The 18,542-nt window shown below is 35.4% G+C and overlaps 1 protein-coding gene across 8 annotated transcripts in view; it reads right to left on the reverse strand.

Annotated features, from left to right (window-relative positions):
• The window catches only part of RALGAPA1 (Ral GTPase activating protein catalytic subunit alpha 1), a 132,364-nt gene that overhangs the window by 14,648 nt on the left and 99,174 nt on the right, over positions 1 to 18,542 (reverse strand). The gene's annotated exons all lie outside the window — the stretch shown is intronic.

Here is an 18,542-nt window from a genome sequence, read left to right on the forward strand (position 1 = left end):
GGGGGAATCTGGGACAGGGAGGAACCTATCTTTCTGACTCAATTTCACCACCTGTGAAATGGAGATAATACTCACATTGCACATATTTTTTAGCAATCCAAACACAGAAACTCATGTATTACACATGATAAGCATTTTTAATTACTAGAGATAAGATTTAAAATAATGATACTATTTTCAGTTATGATAAGCAATAAAATTCCCAACACCCAATGAAAGACAGGAACAATAATCTTCATATTGTCTTACAAAACTACATTTCTACAATTACAGAACTTTTCCTACTCATTTTTTGCAATTTTTTCTGTACAATATTTACTGTAGATTTTACAGTCTATCTAAACATGAAAAAATATAGAGACTATATTATCTAGAAACAAATTTCAGTGAATAAAATTATCTCTATAATATTTCCTTGGACCATAACTAGGTTACATAGTGAAACTGGGAAACAGTTTTCCCTCCAAAATCTGTACTCTGAATTCTTTCTGAATCCAGAGACAGCTGAACCACAGCAGAAGCCCCAGTTTGGAGAAGCTAAAATAGAAGCACTGGGACAAGAGAAAACATAAAAATCTCCCATTGTAACAATTCTTAGGTTGGGGGATAAACACAGTATTGAGCCTGAACAGAGGACAGTAATATAGCACAGTTTTTAAGAGGCTATGTATAAGTGGTAGAGGATGAAACTGATGGTTGAAGTCTAAATAATACTACGTATCTCACAACTTGTTGAAAAGCACTTTTTTTCATTGGGGGAGATTCACAGCTGCTGAATTTTCTGCAGTTAATAGAGTCCTTTGATTCACAGCAGTGCCCCTTGCACAAAAAATACTGGCCTTTGTGTATTACCAGAAACTAATTTTCTATTTGGCTGAAAAGGGAAAAATGGGGTTATTGCTTCTCCCTCCTACAGAGCTTTTCATTATGCCTGATGCACTCAACTTCTAAGCTCTTCTGAGAAAAAAAAAATAACTGAAGAGGCAAGAGGTAGAAAAATGAGCTTGTTAGCACATTAGAAGTGAAGTATCTTGGTGGGCCCTAGAAATTCCCAGTGGTGTGTTAACTTATCACTCTATGCATGCTGGCACTGATAGTCTCCCAATTGATCACTCTCTTTTCGCACCAAAGGTGCTGCCAGGAAGCAAAGGCTGAAGGCCCACAGGAGAGCAGGCTGCTATCAAAACAAGCTGTTTTTGAAAGTCTGCTTGAATGGGTAAAATGCTTCATGAAAAAGTAGGGTAGAGACACCTACTTGCTTTTAAAATGCTCTACTTTCAGAGGTCTCTAAAGGAAACCTTTTAGTTTATCCTATTATATCCAAAGCTTATACATAAATAAGGCAAAATGAAGGAAAGTTACTGCTTTGAACATGACAAGGACATTCTTTTTCTCTAATCTTGGTAAAATCTCCTAACCAAATACAGAAGTCTTGAGATAGATGCTGATTGAGGACAATAATGATGTTTTTGTTACACAGTGAAGAGGATATGCCTATATCAGTTCTACAAGTCTAATTCAAATGCACACTTAGTACACCAAGAGAAAAGTAATTCAGCTAGCTGGGTTGCTGCTCATCCTAACAATCCACAAAACCATCTGCAGCTTGTTAAAAACCTAATCCACCTTAAAAACAAAAAAAAAAAAATCTGAGGCAAACTCCAAATCCAAAGCTTGCTCTACTCTGCACTAAGAAATTACAGACTCTCCTCAGAAGAACTCTGTTTCTGTATTAGAGACTGCAGAGATGAGATACTTTTATCTTCTAGTAATTTATATTTTGAGAACACCCTAGTTATTTTGAAACTCCAATTCTATTTGCTTTTGTGGCTAAGATAATCTAGTTCTACACTGTATTTGAATGCAACTGTCTGCAAGAGTGACCATAAACCCATGGTAGCTAATTTCTACATTACTTCTAATAGGCTAGACATTTATTTCTTTAAAACACTGCTCTCTAGGAAAGACTTATTAGCACTTACAGATTGAGTGGCACATACAAACTCAATGGCTACTAATAATAGGGCAATGCAAGCTGTATTCTTACTTCGAGTGGATGTTGCCACTGGCATCAGCAATTAAGATGGAATGGGAAGGATGCACAGACAAACCAATGGAGAAAGACTGGCACAGAGAGTGACAAAACACTTAAACAACAGCATTGTGAGCTGTTTGCTTCTGAAGAAGGTGCTAACTGGAACAAAACAGAATGAATAAAAATGTACGATATACATTAATTATGGCCGGCATTCACCCAAATGTGTCAGCTAAAAACTTGCAGATGCATAACTGCAAAAAACATAACAAAAAAAAAAAAAGAATTACTTCATTATACTTCTCCAGAAGAACAAGTTCTGAAAAATAGAATCAGTACCAGAAGAAAATTAGGAATCATATCTTTATAGGTCACTCAGGTTGTAGTCACTTCAGCCAATATTTCATTTACATTAGGCTCCATTTTACTTATTCTCTAAATCTGTAATTATTCCTATTAATAATTATCTGAAAAGATCTATTATTTGAAAATACTGTACTTTCCATTATTAGACCTGTTGATTTGCACTTGAGAACAAGCCCTGAAAGCCTGGCTGTCAGATCACCTACTTATGCCCAATCTTTCTGAAAAACATCATTTCATGTCTTCACCTAATAGCTCTCCATCTCTGTTGATTGTATCACTTCCAAGCTTTAGATTCCTATGGCAAAATACATCTACATCTTGCAGACTCTTTATGCATAATCTAAGCTAAAACTTTTTCTAGCCATATATCTGAACAAATTACCTAGGCTCTTACCTCACATCTCAGCTACTGCCATATCCTTTTCTCTGGCCTAAATAAATGCATTTTTAATGCTTTTATAATCTACTCAGAGCACTGAAGAATCCACTTTCTGGATATAGTACTTAGATGGTGCATTCTCTCAGACACTGCCATCAGTCTGCCACTCCCTAGTGCAAATGCAGGCTACTAATTTGAACTTTACAGTCCATACCTATTCCATCCATTTTACCAAAACCACTCACCTCCAGTCAGTTAATGCAGTCACTCTCACTAATCTTGACCTTTTGGAAAGACACTTTTGTACTTTCTTCTATGTGGCTTATGTGTAGCATCAGGTCTCCACAAGTGTCCACAAACATTTCCTCCCCAAACTCTCCCTTCACTATGATTATTGATTTTTTACAATTTACTGTGTCATTCTGACTACACATTTTCTTTCCATTCTTCACACTTCTCAGTTTTACAGCTGACTAAAATGCATTACAATACATCTAGTATTTTTTCGTTAAGGAGTGGATGGATGACTACTGCTACAGTCATTGATGGAATACCAATCCTAAAATGACATTAACCTGAAGCTGGAAAAAAATGAAGGAAAAAATAGTTTAAACATGGAATAAGATTTCCAAGAGTTTATTTAAGGATAAAGCACTTCACAACTATGTAATCAATCTATTACCAGAACAACTAAGTGTTAGATTCTCAAATGGGCTGGAGAAGAAGTTCTACTGCCTGCTCCAAAAACCATTTGATAAATGTTTCCTGAGCACAGAGAGGAAAGTCCCTATTCAGGGACTCTCCCCAGAAAGTACCATAATGATTAGACTGTAAAGATGAGCATCTATGTTTCCTGTGATTAAGAAGAAATCTTATTTTATGAAAGAAAGAAAAATTCCAGCAGTGTTGAAGTAAGACACTTTAATGAAAGCTTTATTCATAAATCTTCCCTCCTCATACTTATGTATTTGTATAAATGTGTAGCATACATGTGCAGTATACCATGATATAACTGCATATTGGTATGTAGATGCTTTGGTTCCAGAGCTACAAAAAAAAGACAGGGTTGTAATGATTGTCTTGAAATACCTCTTAGGAAAAAAGCTAGAACATGCATTTCCAAATAGCAAGATGGATTTTTTTCAGGTTAAATTACAAACTCCTCTCAGAAATACATGTACAGCTGCATCCCTGGCAGTTCCAACTGTTAGCAAAATCACCTAAGAAGTCAATATATATTGATATGATTGTGGAGAGTATGACTTTGTTTGCCAGGCATTTGGAAAATAATTCAAGACAAGCAGAAACTGAACTGCTGCTCCACCCTTACCTGGAAAATGAAAATCCCACTCCCAGAGATACTTTCTTGTAAGGATAAATGGACATTTGCAAGAGGTTTTTAATTGCATACATACACAATTTACATAAAAGAGATTGATAATATTTTAAGAAAAGCCATACAAGAAGGAACTCTGGTTTATTACATTTTCCTCCTCAGCAAATTTAGAAGCACCAATCATTTTTTATAGGAAAAACCCCCAAATTTGTAGTATGGTCAACATACAAAAATGCTCCTAGGATATTAGGGACCAAAGTTAAAAAAGAAACAGTGAAGCACAGGGAAGAGCATATGTTGGTAGGAGATTTTAAGTTTTTTGCTCCCTGGACTGAAAAGGTGTGCAAACCCCACAGAATAAATTGCTACAGTTTGAGATACTTAAAATGATGAAAGAATTGATTTTATTTGGCACATCTTTCCTGGTAAATTTTAATTCCTTACATCAAAGTGCGAAAGAAGAATGGCGTCCCCTATAAAGATAACAAGTACAGGTTAGGATCAAGGTTTTAAGCTGAAAGGAAAACTTAGTCCCAGCAGAATTTGACTTACACAGGAAGACAAGACAAAACCCCCACACATCACAGAAATGGAATTTTTTTTCTGGGAAATCTCACTCTAAAAGAAGAGACTGTGCAGTGGTTGTCACACCAGCTGAACTCACACTGAGTCACAGCAATTTGTAGTCTTTGTTTGCTCTTAGAGTTAAGGATGTAAGTTGGGCTGCTATTGATCCAGGGCTGGAAGCCCTGCAAGTAGCAGCATTTTGTATGTAGGTGGGTGATCAGTATCAACTGAGAGGAATAGTTAAAGTTCTTGTCTATTCTGAAAAGTGACTCTGTAGAAGTGGTATCATGGTGTTCTCTATTTATTGCATTTCAGTAATTTCCACATCTAGTTTGCGCAGTATGCAAATAAAGAGGGTTTTCTTTCTTCCAGCTGCATCTTCTGTTTACTCAAGTCACCTTGATATCTCAAAGTCAGTCTGGGTTCTTTTGTGTTTCTTAAAGACTGTCAATATTGAAAATGGCAAATAAATATTTAGCTAGGTGCACCTGTTTACAGAGCTATGCTGTAAATGAAAGAAGCTTCTGCACATACAACTGGACTTAGCCACAAGACCAATGATTCATAAGGCAGAATTCAGTTAATTCTCCTCATATCTCATGCAAGTTACTAATGTGAAAGAGAAGGAAAAAAATTACTATTCTTGATACTACTAAGCAGGTGAAAATTAAAAATTTTATAGTCTTTTAAGGTGATTTTTTCCTACTGAACCACTTTTTCAAGACAGCTCTCCTGCAATAAAATGTAGCAATATATTTTCTTACTTATAAAAATAGAACATAAACCTCAGAGAAATGAAAAATGTATGTCAGAAGTAAACTAGTATGCTGCATTTGGTGATAACATTTTAAAACTGCAGAACGGGCTCTATAAATTATCCAAAATCAATAATTTTAATAAGTAATGTATATGTTACAATCTACTAATTAATGTAGATATCTCACTAATAAAATGAGAATGTATATGAAAAACAAGTAACAGACCAAGACAGTAGAATTTAAGCCAGCCTAAAATGTATTATCTAACATATTTAATGACATTCTTTTTCAACTCAAGCTGTAACTGCAAAGGGCTTTTTGAGGCAATTTCTTAGGTACGCTCCTTCATGAAGAAAATAAGGGAATCTATAATAGATAAATTTATACAAACTAATTCCATCATTCCAAATGTTGCAATTTGTTTCCAAAACATAGTTGCATCATCCTTTGAATGAATATAATGAAAATTGCTTTTAAGTTTTTATACTACTGAACAGTTAAATAAATCTGTGATAAATTAACTGTTATCAGGCACTTTTGCCATTTAGAGGACTTTTCTTTTAAGATTACTTATCTTACAGTTAAGGGAGATAATTTACATTATATCTACTCCATGGTTATATGCTTAAAAGTCCTGCAAGGTAAGTGTAGGCTAGATAAAGTTGCAGCCATTGAGTGTTTCCAAGTAAATGGTATTGTTTTCTGCCTAGTTTACCAACACACTACAGATTGAAATGCATTGACTTTATCTGAATTTATGTAAGAATCTTAATTTTTATAGTGTGGGCGGTTTCAAAATTACTAAATTACTGCAAGAAATTCTAATTGATGTTTATATTTTCATTAAAAAACTCAACACATTTAACATTCTGCAAAACTGTCCTTCTAGGAAAATCCTTGATGCATTGTTTATTTTTATGCTGTTCCACAAAATCTTACAGCTCACTAAATTCATCAGTGGTTTATAACATCTTCTAGGAAGAAAAAGCTGTGATTCATCAGAGCAGACAAAGCTGGGCTTTAATCCATTTCTATAACCATATTGCCAAGTCTATATTGTTTACATTGCCTCTCAATTAAGAGACAGGCAGGACACCTGGTACTTCTTTATCTAAGTCCCACGGGCTGCCAGATGACTCAAAATCCATAACAGGTGCTAAGGCAGTGTGAGTGGAGCACCATTAACACAAGCTGGAATTGGATAAAATTTGGACTGCGCTTAACCACTTAAAACACTCAATTATGGAATGAAAAATGTAACCACTCTGCACCAAGGTCCTTCACAGAAGGCTTATAAAGATATGTAGAATTAAAGTGCAAGAGAACTGAACTTAAAATAAATTTTAATTTCAGTATTGTCTTTAGGATATAAACGATATAAAACTATATTAAAAAGATGGGGTTCTTTTTCAGATAATAACAGAAAAATATACTTTACCGAATTAATTCTAATTCTGTTCATCAGCTTAGGCAGCAAAAATGACAAAAATTATGCTCAGACTTTTCAGAATTTCAAAATTAAGGGAAAAAAAATCTGAATTAAGACTACTTATCAAATTCTTCAACTCCGTAGAACCCAGAAGTTATTTTATTTTAAGAACTTTGGCAAACAGAAACATCTTATAGAAGGATTCAAAAACCAACAAAGGTTCAAGTGAAAACCTGTATGATAAAAGATACTCATTTGCACAAAAAAACCCCACTGCAGATGTCTTTTCACCACTTTTTCATCTAAGGTGACTGAGCTACATATTAAGTGTAGACTCTGACAGAACACACTGCATGAGAGAAAAAATGAGTATCAGAAATTTTACAGCGGACAATTACTTAAGAACTATCTGTATCTAAATGTGCAATAATCCAATTAAGTTTCTATTTAATACTGTAATTATCAAGAACACAATATAGTGATTTTATTACCAGAGTAAGCAGCTACAAAGTACAGTAAACTGTCATTTAAGACAGTGTCAGAGTATCTATGATAAGCAGCACATTGGCTTAAACTAATGCACTATATGCCTCTAGGGAATGAAAGGCTTGGAGACTGGGTTTTAACATCAGAATCTATCCATTAATCTTGACTTAAATATAATCTACTCTGCAGTAAGAGGAAGAATGGGCATTCAATGAATTATCTGTTTGAAATACAGCAGGAGCATACTAATACAAACATATAGCAGAAAGTATTAGTTTTGGTACCATTTATTGATGGTTCTACAAACCCTGAACTGCATCTTAGCATGAAGTTAAAATGTCAGATCGAATGGCTACCAGGATGGGAAGGATGAATACCTCGGCATTACAACTTTGCCTGGGTGGTTAAAAGAATAATGACAGTACTTAAAAATACTACACTCATGCATGTTTCAGTAACAGGCTATGGACATGAAAACAAAATAGTGAAGAAAACAGTGCTGAAACCCATATGCAGGCAGAATTCCCACTCCAACTTACAGGGAGGATTTGTCTTACTAATGTATCCAAGATGGGAATCAATGAATCCATAAGGTATGTTGTGCTAATTGTTTTGAAGCCCATTACAGCTGCCACGGCTTTAGGCTCTCTCTGAGTGACGGAGCGCTGCTCCTGCGTTCACCTGGCAGCTGTGGGCTTGCAGGAGGCAGCAGGGGAGGCACAGGGCTGCAGCCATGGCACTGAAGTTTGGTAAAGCTGTTGTACCAAACATACCAACAAAAGATGTTAAGGTTTGGGCTGAAGTGATGACTGCAACAAATGAGGAATACTATAGGCCAGAGGGGAACTGCAATCCCATAAACTAACTCCTGATGTCGGGAGAGGGATTCATCCTCATTCTGACGTCCAGCATTACATCAGTTTTAACTCAAGTAATTAAGGTTGATAGGTGTAAAGAATACAGAAGCAAAACTAATTCTCTACTGTCTGGTATTAGCATGAATGCTTAAGCTCACTGTTTTCACATATTCAAGTATTTAAATTTCTGCTTTAAATACCTACTCTGCATATATAGACATATTAATTGATGAGAAAAATAGCGAATGCATTTTCATGAAGAAATCACTCCAAACTGCAAAATTACACAAATAAAAATTATATTACTATTAAATACTGTCCAGTAAAAAGACTGCACATACAGGTATGTGTTCATTTTCCATTCCACACTACTAGCAACAAAGGCAACTTCTCTAATGAGAAATTCTGTCCTTAATTCCAATCTGTACTTTAATGAACTTTACAACTACCTTTTAAAAATTTTATAGTTGATGAGAATGTTTTCTCTTTACCTTGGGTTGCTGCAGTACCAGTAGCACATAATCTACTTATAAGCCTCTTTGGAGGGCTTAAGCCAATTTTAAGAATGATTTTAAAACCTCAAAGTCAGGCTTCTATTTAAATGAAGGAAACAAATATGAATTTTCGGTTATTTCCCTTTTTTAATATTGTGAACAGCAATTAACAAAGTAGCTAATCGCTCTCCTCTCTAATGCCATCAAGCTGTTGAGAGCAGTCTGCAGCACTACAATGGTACTATTGTGAACACCGCCTGGGCTTCCTTCCCACAGAGAGTTAAGTGGGCAGTTCCTGCTGCCCATGATTGGTGTCCAGTGAAACAATACTTAAGAGCCAGGTTTTATCAGTTCCACGCCAAAGAAGTGAAGCCAGGGAACCCAAGCCTTCATATCATTCTGAACCATATGCCAACCCTGCTGGCCCCTAAGGTTTATCACTAGGAATCAGGATCCATCATGTCCCCTGTGAAATTTCACTTCACATACCTTCTGTGAAGTGCATGGCTTTGCTGAAAACTGACCTTTTTCCACAATTGGCATGAACAGATGGATGGTAACTATGGTTTAGCAAGCTGAAATTAAACGATTTTCTAATAGCATGCATTCTTCTGTGTTTGGGAGGAGAAGCATTCAGAAGGAGATAGATGTATTTGTGACCCATGGATTTATTCAGCTGCAGCTAATCAGCAATTAAACTATTTTCTCAATGTCTAGAAAGTATATTGAGATTAATTTGATTGGCCAGGCTACGATTAGGACTCATGTCCTTCGGATTGCCATATGGTAACTCCAATTACTGTAACACTAACTTTTAATCCTTGCTTTATGTTAGTTTATTCCATTTTTCTACTACGTGGCACATACAGAATAAACTATAATCTTTTTTGTTATAATTTTGACCCTGGTGAATATTTTTACATGAAGTGCATTCCATCTCCAGCCAGATATTTCCACGTACTGCCAGGTATTATATACAAGCCCTTTTTCAGTAACTGAAATACAGACCTGTAGGAGGATGAAGCCAACCAATGTGCTTGTTTCTATTTAATCTATTTTTTTTTTTTTTGGTACCTAAGATCTTCTAATCCCTCTGTTGGCACTGGAAAGCATGCCCCAACTGTTTTGATTACCATATGCAGAATGATGCAGAAACAGTTTGCCAATATCTTATTCAACTCACCCCAAAACATTACTCTATCTCAAAACCATTACGGTTTTGCCAGTTTTGGTTGTTATAAATAATCTCCCATGTTTCCCACCAATTTAAATATCAGAATCAAGCATATGGAATGCCACATACTTATTTTTATATATACATGGTTTTTAGTGTTTTAAAATACAAACCTTGCAAGTTGTTTGCACATCCCCTATCATCTCATGAGGGTGAATTTATGAAGAGAAAAGGACAAAACCAATACACAATGCTGGTTTTTGTAACGTAAAACCAGGGCTTAAACAGTTTAAAATTATTTCTTTACATCTCTGGAATGTAAGGAAATATAGTTTAATCTTCCAGGCTTTTATTCACAGACTTCTGACAGCTATCAAAGAAATATCTATGAATTTTAACACCTTAAGGGGGCAAGAGTCTTAGCATTTTAACAAAGGGCTTTTGTTACCCAAAATGTTTAATTAATTAATAAGGTTAAGTAGGTATTAACAAAAAACCTGTCACTTTGTGTTACACACATGGCAATCAACTCTGCGTAACATTGGATTAGTTTATCTTTTTCGTTCCAGTTTAAGGACTCATAGCCTTCCCCCTGCAAAATTTATTTTTTAAAAAGGGATTTATAGACTTTAAAAACACATTTTATAATGAAAGAGTGATTCCACTACTAATTTTCAGCTAACAACATGCAAAAATTTCCTCCCTTAAAAATATGTTGTAACATATCTTTATATGTTTAAAGAAAAATTCCCTTCCCACAAGGGATCTGTACTGACATATCCAGACTCGGAAGCTCTAGAGGATGATAAAGAGGCTGATAAAGCAGGTCACTGCTTTTCAGGATAGCTCACTGCCCTCCTTCTATCCTAAAACAGAATGCCACCAGCATAAGCCTACCTATATTTTGTTGAGAAATCAATAGAACCAATATTTCTCCTTCAGATGGGTAAATTATATTTATGAAAGAATGTAGAAGTAAAAGAATCTAGAATATATTTTTTCAAATAGTACAAAAAGATTTGAGTCTCCTCCATAAGTGTCTACAACATCAACAGAGCACTAAGGTCTTCATAAGTGCAATTAATAGTAGAAAACAACATTACTACAGTCAATCAGTTTTGCTAACTTGATATTTTGTGTTTTTACCACTTTCAAGAGAGTCTCATGCATTTTATTAGGGAAGAGTAGCTAATAAATAAATCTGTACTGCTGACTGAAATATGTTGTAGATATCTTCTGATAACAACAGCACTATTAAACCCATGTGCTTAAACTGTACCCCTTTAAAATGTGCTTCAGACCAGGCAGTTTCCTGCCTGCAAAGGTCATGGAGCAGACCTTTCTGAGAACTATAATAAGACACATTGGGAAATAAAGTGATAATTTGAGACAGCCAATTTGGCTGTCCTAAGGACAAATCATGCACAAATTCGGTGGCCTTCTACAACAGTGTTACAGCACTGGTACATGAGCCAAGAGTAACTGATGTTATTTACCTGGATCTGTGCAAAGCATCTGACACCGATATCCTTGTTCCTAAATTTGAGAGACATGGATTTGATGGCTGGACCACTTGGATCAGGAATTGTCTCAATGATTACACTCAAGGAGTTGTGATCAACAATATAATGTCACACTTCAACTTACTCCTCACATTAAAAATACATGAAAACCAAGTGAAATTTTGTGAAATTATGTTCACTACATGAAAATCTAGCAAACACAGCAGCTTGGTACACACATCTGCAAGTATTTCACCAACAGTTATTTGAAGTGGCTTTATGGCAAACACTAAGGCAAGAGTTTAAAAGCCTATCACTAATGTTGGCCCAATCAGTTGTCTCTAGTGGCTAAAATCAAAGGCATTTAAAGTGATGCTTTGGAATTATTCATTGCAAAACAATCCTATTCTTTCAACAGGTAACTAATAAATGATGGCTGAGAACAGGCTTGCACTACCTCTGAGATCCAATTGTTACTCAGGACACTGCCTACTTTTGCTCCCTGGTGCTGCATTTTAACTCTAATTGCATGATCAAGCCAATAAATTGGACTCAGGGGACAAAAAACCCTACAAAAGTACCTATCCTGACAAAACCAGAGGTTTCAAGAAAATGCACTTCAAACAGAACTGAGGCAAGATGAGACAAGCAAAGGAGAGGTATCAAGGCTTGAAAGATAGTCATTAATACTGACAGATTACTGTAATTCTGGCTGTCAAGGTGATCGATTTAAGCAGCATATGCCAATCAATACTCTTCTCATTTACTGAGCAGCATGAGATATATAGTTAGGCAAGATGTCCCTAAGACAGGATTTCAAACCATACTTAACGAACATAAATAGCACAATTTATGCTTTGGAATCTTAGCTCTTTTTTCATTTAGTCTCTTCTTTTTTTTTTTTAAATTGGGCAAAGTTCAACATGATGTTATTCATACAGAAGTTATTTTAAATTATTCTATTACACTGCATTGCCATTGTGCCAATTCCTTTACATAAAATATTTCAAACTGTACTAATTTTCTGTATAACATATTAAAACATTAATATTGAACATGAACATTCTTAAATGCAGCAGTTATTTAAGTACTGTGCATTTTGGTTTTTTTGGCATTAGTGGTTTGTCATTCTGAGCACTTTAGCCACTCATGGCCATACAAGTAATCTGGTATTACATCTTTCTGGTATTTTCCCAGCAATTTTCCTTACAACAGCCTCTTTTTGTTCAAAAATACTTGTGAAATCACAGGAAAATACATTAATTTGATGTATTACTGCAGAGGAAAAGCAGAGAAAAGGTAAAGATATAGCTATTACAGTCATTGCATACCTATAAGGAGACACACACACACACACACACACAACCCTATAGAGATATATAGAGAGATAAGACTTTCATCTTATATTTAGGTTTCTTATAATACGTAGAGAAACTGTTACATGATTCCTTAAAACCAAAATACCTGAACAGTTCATGATATACTTCTACACATCTTGGAAATCTTCAGTTTTTCATGTTACATCATTGTATGCAGACATTTAATTAATCAATCAATCAATTTTATAAGTATTAAAATATCAAATAAGTTGTCAGCAGAACTAGGATCTGGGAGAACACCCAGAGCAATTCAAAGTACAGGAGACTCAAAACATTATATTCTGTACCTTATGAGTCTTGCTTGAACCAGGAAAACAATTTTCACTGCTAAACAGTAAAATAGATTTCAGAAATAACTGTATTTTCTTCTGGAGAAAGCTAGCAGGAGTCATATGATGAACTCCTCTATGTCTCTTACTTGAAATCATATCAGATAAGGCTACAATAGTAGTAGTCATCCGGGATGGAGTAAATATCCACTGAAATTCTGAAATTTGTAATTATTTGTATAAAATATATAAAGTAGTTTGAAAAAAAGACTACCAAGCATTATTTTTAATGTTGGTATCTTCTTACCTGTGTTGACAGAAAAAAACCAAAGAGTAACAAGTATGTTAAAACCTTATTAAATGTCCTGTATCAAAAATGTATTGCCAGAAATACAGCAAACTTTCCAGGCTCTTGGCATATGGCAGATGAAAAAAATTCTAAACCAGAAAATATTAGAAGAGCAACTGTAATTTCATGAGTTATTCCTTTCACTACACCAAAACTATGAGAGTGAGCAACCCTTATGCCTCTCCCATTTGATACACAGCTGTCATTGATGCAGTATCACTCTATTCCATTTTTTCCTTGGAGATGCTCATGCAGCTTTAAGATAGAAAACTTCCTGGAGAAAGGGAAACTGGCACTGGCAAAATCAGTGCTATCCAGTTTTAAGTTTCTGTACAAGTGAGAAATCTTCAAAATCTTTTCAAGTTACAGTTTGAAAATTCAAATACAACAAATATTCTTAATTAAGTGAAACAAATGCAGCCAGAAGTCTGAAGAATACCCTTTGCTCGCTGTATGTCATTAATAAAAACATTTTCTTCACTCGTCCAGGGCCTGCAATTTTATCTTGAGGCAGGAGATGGTCAAGTAGGAACCACAAACAGCAACACTACCAGTTCTAATAAAACCCTTTCTTGGGGCAGTTGAGTATCACCTCAAGAAAAAAGAAAGCTTTTTCTGAGCAATCAGCTCCTAAAACAGGGTAAACTTTTAACAAACCACTCATTGACATTACTTTATTCATAAATAAGTTACTGCCTTGTCAGGCACCATATGGGGTTAATACCTTCCCTTTCTCTAGAAGACAACTGTCAAAAGATTAGCAACAATACTTCAAGTACCAACTGATTGGTCATACAATATCAGGAAAGTTAGGAGGATGTCAAATTTTCAATTTTGATACTAAGGATTAATTTATCCAGTCATTCAGGTTAAGATTAACTCTAAAACATTTTTTTTAGATGGAATAACTAAAGCAGCATTATTTTTTGCTATTTAAATGAATTGGTTTCATGTGATCAAAAAAATCTCCAAAAAGAAGTGCCAGTTCTTGGTACTAGGTCAAAGATTTTGCAGATTATTAGAAAGAAGTGAAAATTATGCTATGATAATTAAGGATAAAACAGTCATGCATATTCCAGGTATTCTAAAATATCTATAAATTTCAGATTTACAAGATGTTAAAGAGGATTTAGTTTCTTACTGTGTGTCTTAGGTAGCATCTATAACAGCGGAATACTATGTAAGACAGAGAGTGTCTGAATTGCACTATCTGAAGTTTGCAATAATTGTCAACGCTCCAGAATTTGTGTACAATGAAAAAAGTGACACTATTTTTTTTCACAATTGCAATTTCACTCCCACAAGGTTTCTAGTATTTGTGCTGCTTTGTTGAAATAATTGCAAAAAGTTGGATCACTGAAGGTGCCTACTATGCCAAGGTGTACTTCTTGGCATCTGGCTGACATCTGCTGCTATTCAGGAAGCTCAAATAAAATTTTATATGAAGTCACAACTTCTATTGTTCCAAATACTTAGTATTGATTCATTTCCCACACATGGTTGATTCTGAAGTCAGAATGTGACAAAGTGCTTGGTCTGAGACATGAGCCATGAATAAAACTATTCATATGAAGAATTTCGATGCAATTCACTAAATAAAGAGTATTTAACAACCCCTAAATATTGTCCTTCTTATTCTACATCATAGTGAAAACGATTGTTCTCAACATTTAGTCCCATTATTACACCTTCATTTATGAGTTTTAGAAGTTTTCCCAGCAGATGTGCAGCTCGAGCATACTCAGGAGATAAGCATGCACTTCTTAAGAGAAAGGCAAATGCAACGAGAAGAAACACATCAGCTATGAGTCAGAGAGGGGGTTACTGCTGCTTAATCAGCAAGACACCATGAGTATTTTGTGTTTGTCATCTGCTTCTGTGTGCATGTATGCCACCTGTTCCTGAGGGGGTACTGATACAAGAGAACCAGGCTACCAAAAATTATTGGGGGACCAGGGAATCCTTGGAGGAAAAACTAAAGCAAATTCCACACACCACTGCAAAAACTCCACCCAAAATAGCAATATTATCTTCACACAGCTGCAGCAATGAGTGTGTCAAGAATCAAAAAAAGCAGGACACCTGCCATGCATGACTAATGTTTGCCGATAAATTTAGTAAATTTTTAATCTTAGAACATGACAATATGGAAACATATAGTATTCTGAGCAAAGAAAAAAACAACAGAGCAGATAAAACCTTTACAAATCATTAAGCAAATCAAATCTTTGAAGTGCTTTGCTATCTAAGTATCCTATCAGAAAGGTCAAAATAACATCAGAAAGTGGAAGGTGATTGACAGAATATGTCAGTCTCAGAAAGCTACTTCAGACCATACAACACACACTCAAAGTTGGAGAAGACTGTAAGAGGGAGATGACCAGAATTTCTGGTATCCATGCAACCATTATTATAGCATTCACATACTACCATTGGCACACCATGATTAACAGAGCAGCGCATTAAAGAAAAAGTTGCAATCAGGTTACGTGAAGAGGACTGAATATCCCTGCTGATTGCAAATGACAGCTGATTTTTTCAGTCAGGTCTGCACTTAGAAAATGCACTGTCTCAGAGGGTAGATAAGCTCTCCTTGGAAGTAGGAGGGCCAAACTCAGTGCAAATTTTTTCCCATCCCATACACAAGCAAATCAACACAGTTCAATTGAGAGTTTACAGTGACCCATCACCACAAGATCTACAATGTGATATTGTAAACATTCTTCAAAAATGGATAAGCCCAGGCCTACATATATATCATTAACTACTCCCTACTAAGTCAAAAAGTGCTCACCAAGTATTACACAGTACCAGAAAACAAAGCACACACCTGCAGGGAGAGAGACATCCGTACACTCATGCTGGCTTTGAAATTAACTATTTCTGATGCTCTACTACTGTAAAAAGAAGGGCTAATAAAGAAATGTAGTGCCTGACATCTGTTTTCTTTGACAGGTTTCAAGTACTCTTGTGCCCTTGATATCCACATTCAGCTGGATATCTATTAACCATCATTCAAATTCCTAATAAACTAACACTGCTCAGTATATTAGAGATTCATAAGTAAGTAAATGAAGATCAGTTTCAAGAACATCACTTCAGGATTCTCTTTCACTGACATTGTTATGGTCCTGGACTGGTGAAAATCCTTGATCATCAGATTCACTTTTCCATTTCGTGTACTTTCTGAAAAAAACCCCATTTTTGTTCCCTTTTTCCTCCCTCTTCAACTGTATTGTTTTCACCCCTCTGAACCCTCTTTTTCTTTGCTCCAGCAATATTCCAACACAAGGAAAGGCCACCTTGATTAGTGAATCCTGTCTGTCTTCCACAAGAGACATTAATGCCGGTAGTGTCTCCAGAAAAGCTATTTAACCACAGACCATAAAATACACCTGTCCCCAACACCCTTTAGTCCTCTTCAAACTTAAAAGCCAGAAGTGAACTGCTGAAGCTATAGCTAAAACATCCCAGAGGAAAAAAGCAGGAGACAATAAAGACAGTCCTTGATGTCTTCAACTCCCTGCTATCACAGAAACATAATTAGATTCAACTTTCAAATGTTCCTACATAACAGACCACGTCCATGTTACAGGAAACATCCACCACTCTTAGCCATTCTTGTATGAGGAAAATTCCTTCTTGACCTCAAGTCTGGCATGGCTTGAACACCAAGAGCATGTCCATTGATTTTTAATCAAGAGGTTTTTATATCACTGAGACTTAGGCCAGACTTTGAAGTTTTGCATTTTTGCTGTTCTCTACTGACACAACTAACTCCAGCAGAGCCTAATTCAAGCCAGGAAAGTTTGCAGAGTTTTTTCCTAATTTCACACCAAGCAAACAGGTTTTAAAGAACTTCCCACAACCCCATTTTAATTTTTAAATTACTTTACACCGAAAAGTAAACATAAGATACTCCAAGCCAGATGGAAAAAGAATTCCACTGATGACTTAACAAAACCACCCTTTAATATCAGTGTCCAGTCAACTGGTACCTCATAAGCTTACCAAGTGATGACATGAAACCCCCCAGCCAATGCTATCTAAAATCAAATACACATAATGCTTTCCACTTACCATGCTAACCATATCAGGGGACATATTATCAGCATTTTAATGGAGGCCACATTGTGTCATAAATGACAGGCTGTGCTTTGATGAACATTAAAAAGTACAATTTGGAGAACTGAATTACAAATACAGTGCACAACTCCATGGAACTGGCCAATTCCTAGACATTGAGCTGGCAAGTTATGTCCAAGGAATTTAATAAACCTTTCATATTCTGTGATGTTTAAACATACATATCTGTGAGGTATTTTTGGTACTGGAAGTCTACTATCTCAAAGTACATTGTTTTCCAATTGCTCATCGCTGTACATCAATATAATGCTCTAAACCATCACTTTTGATGGTTGATGATGATAATGATAATACATTTTAAATTCTTTGACTAAGCTACTTGAGTAATGACAGAAAGATCGGACCTTTCCAAACATGAAAACACAATGAATCAACATGTGTCATCTACAGAAATGGCACAAACATCACTTAATGTGATCACATAAAACACATCCATCATTCATCTGTAAATCCATTTCATCATATCTAATCCAAAACTCTGCAAGTATTAGCAGTCAGCCACAGAAAAAATAGTATTTTAGCAACAACCTATCACATGACAAGAACTAGTAGTTACAGCTTTGTTAGAAATCTTTTGGATCAAAATTAAAACTTATCTTTCAGTTTATGGAATTCAGAAATTTCTTGATGATTTAACTAACAGATTGATTTTAACTTGTTGATTTAACTAACAGAATAGAATCTAAAGTAAGAAAAAAGCATGTAAGTGACTGACTTACCTTATGTTTTTTAATTTATGGTTGATAAATCTATTCTTCCAAGAGCTGCTCCTCCAAAACACACAATTTCAGTTCCAACAACAAAACCAGAAAAGAGACAGTCTTTTCTGATACATTTACAAATATATTAACATGATTTTGACATTGACTTTGTGTTCTGAGCTGAATAACAAAATCTGTATGATGAAAGTTTCATAAACTTCTCAGATTGAAGGAAAGCATCATTCTTTGAACTAGAAATTAAAACTAAGTCACACTTATACTGGATAAATACTTAATATCTTGAGGAAAGAAAGA

This window comes from Molothrus aeneus, chromosome 6, assembly GCF_037042795.1.
Source record: "Molothrus aeneus isolate 106 chromosome 6, BPBGC_Maene_1.0, whole genome shotgun sequence".
NCBI lineage: Eukaryota > Metazoa > Chordata > Aves > Passeriformes > Icteridae > Molothrus > Molothrus aeneus.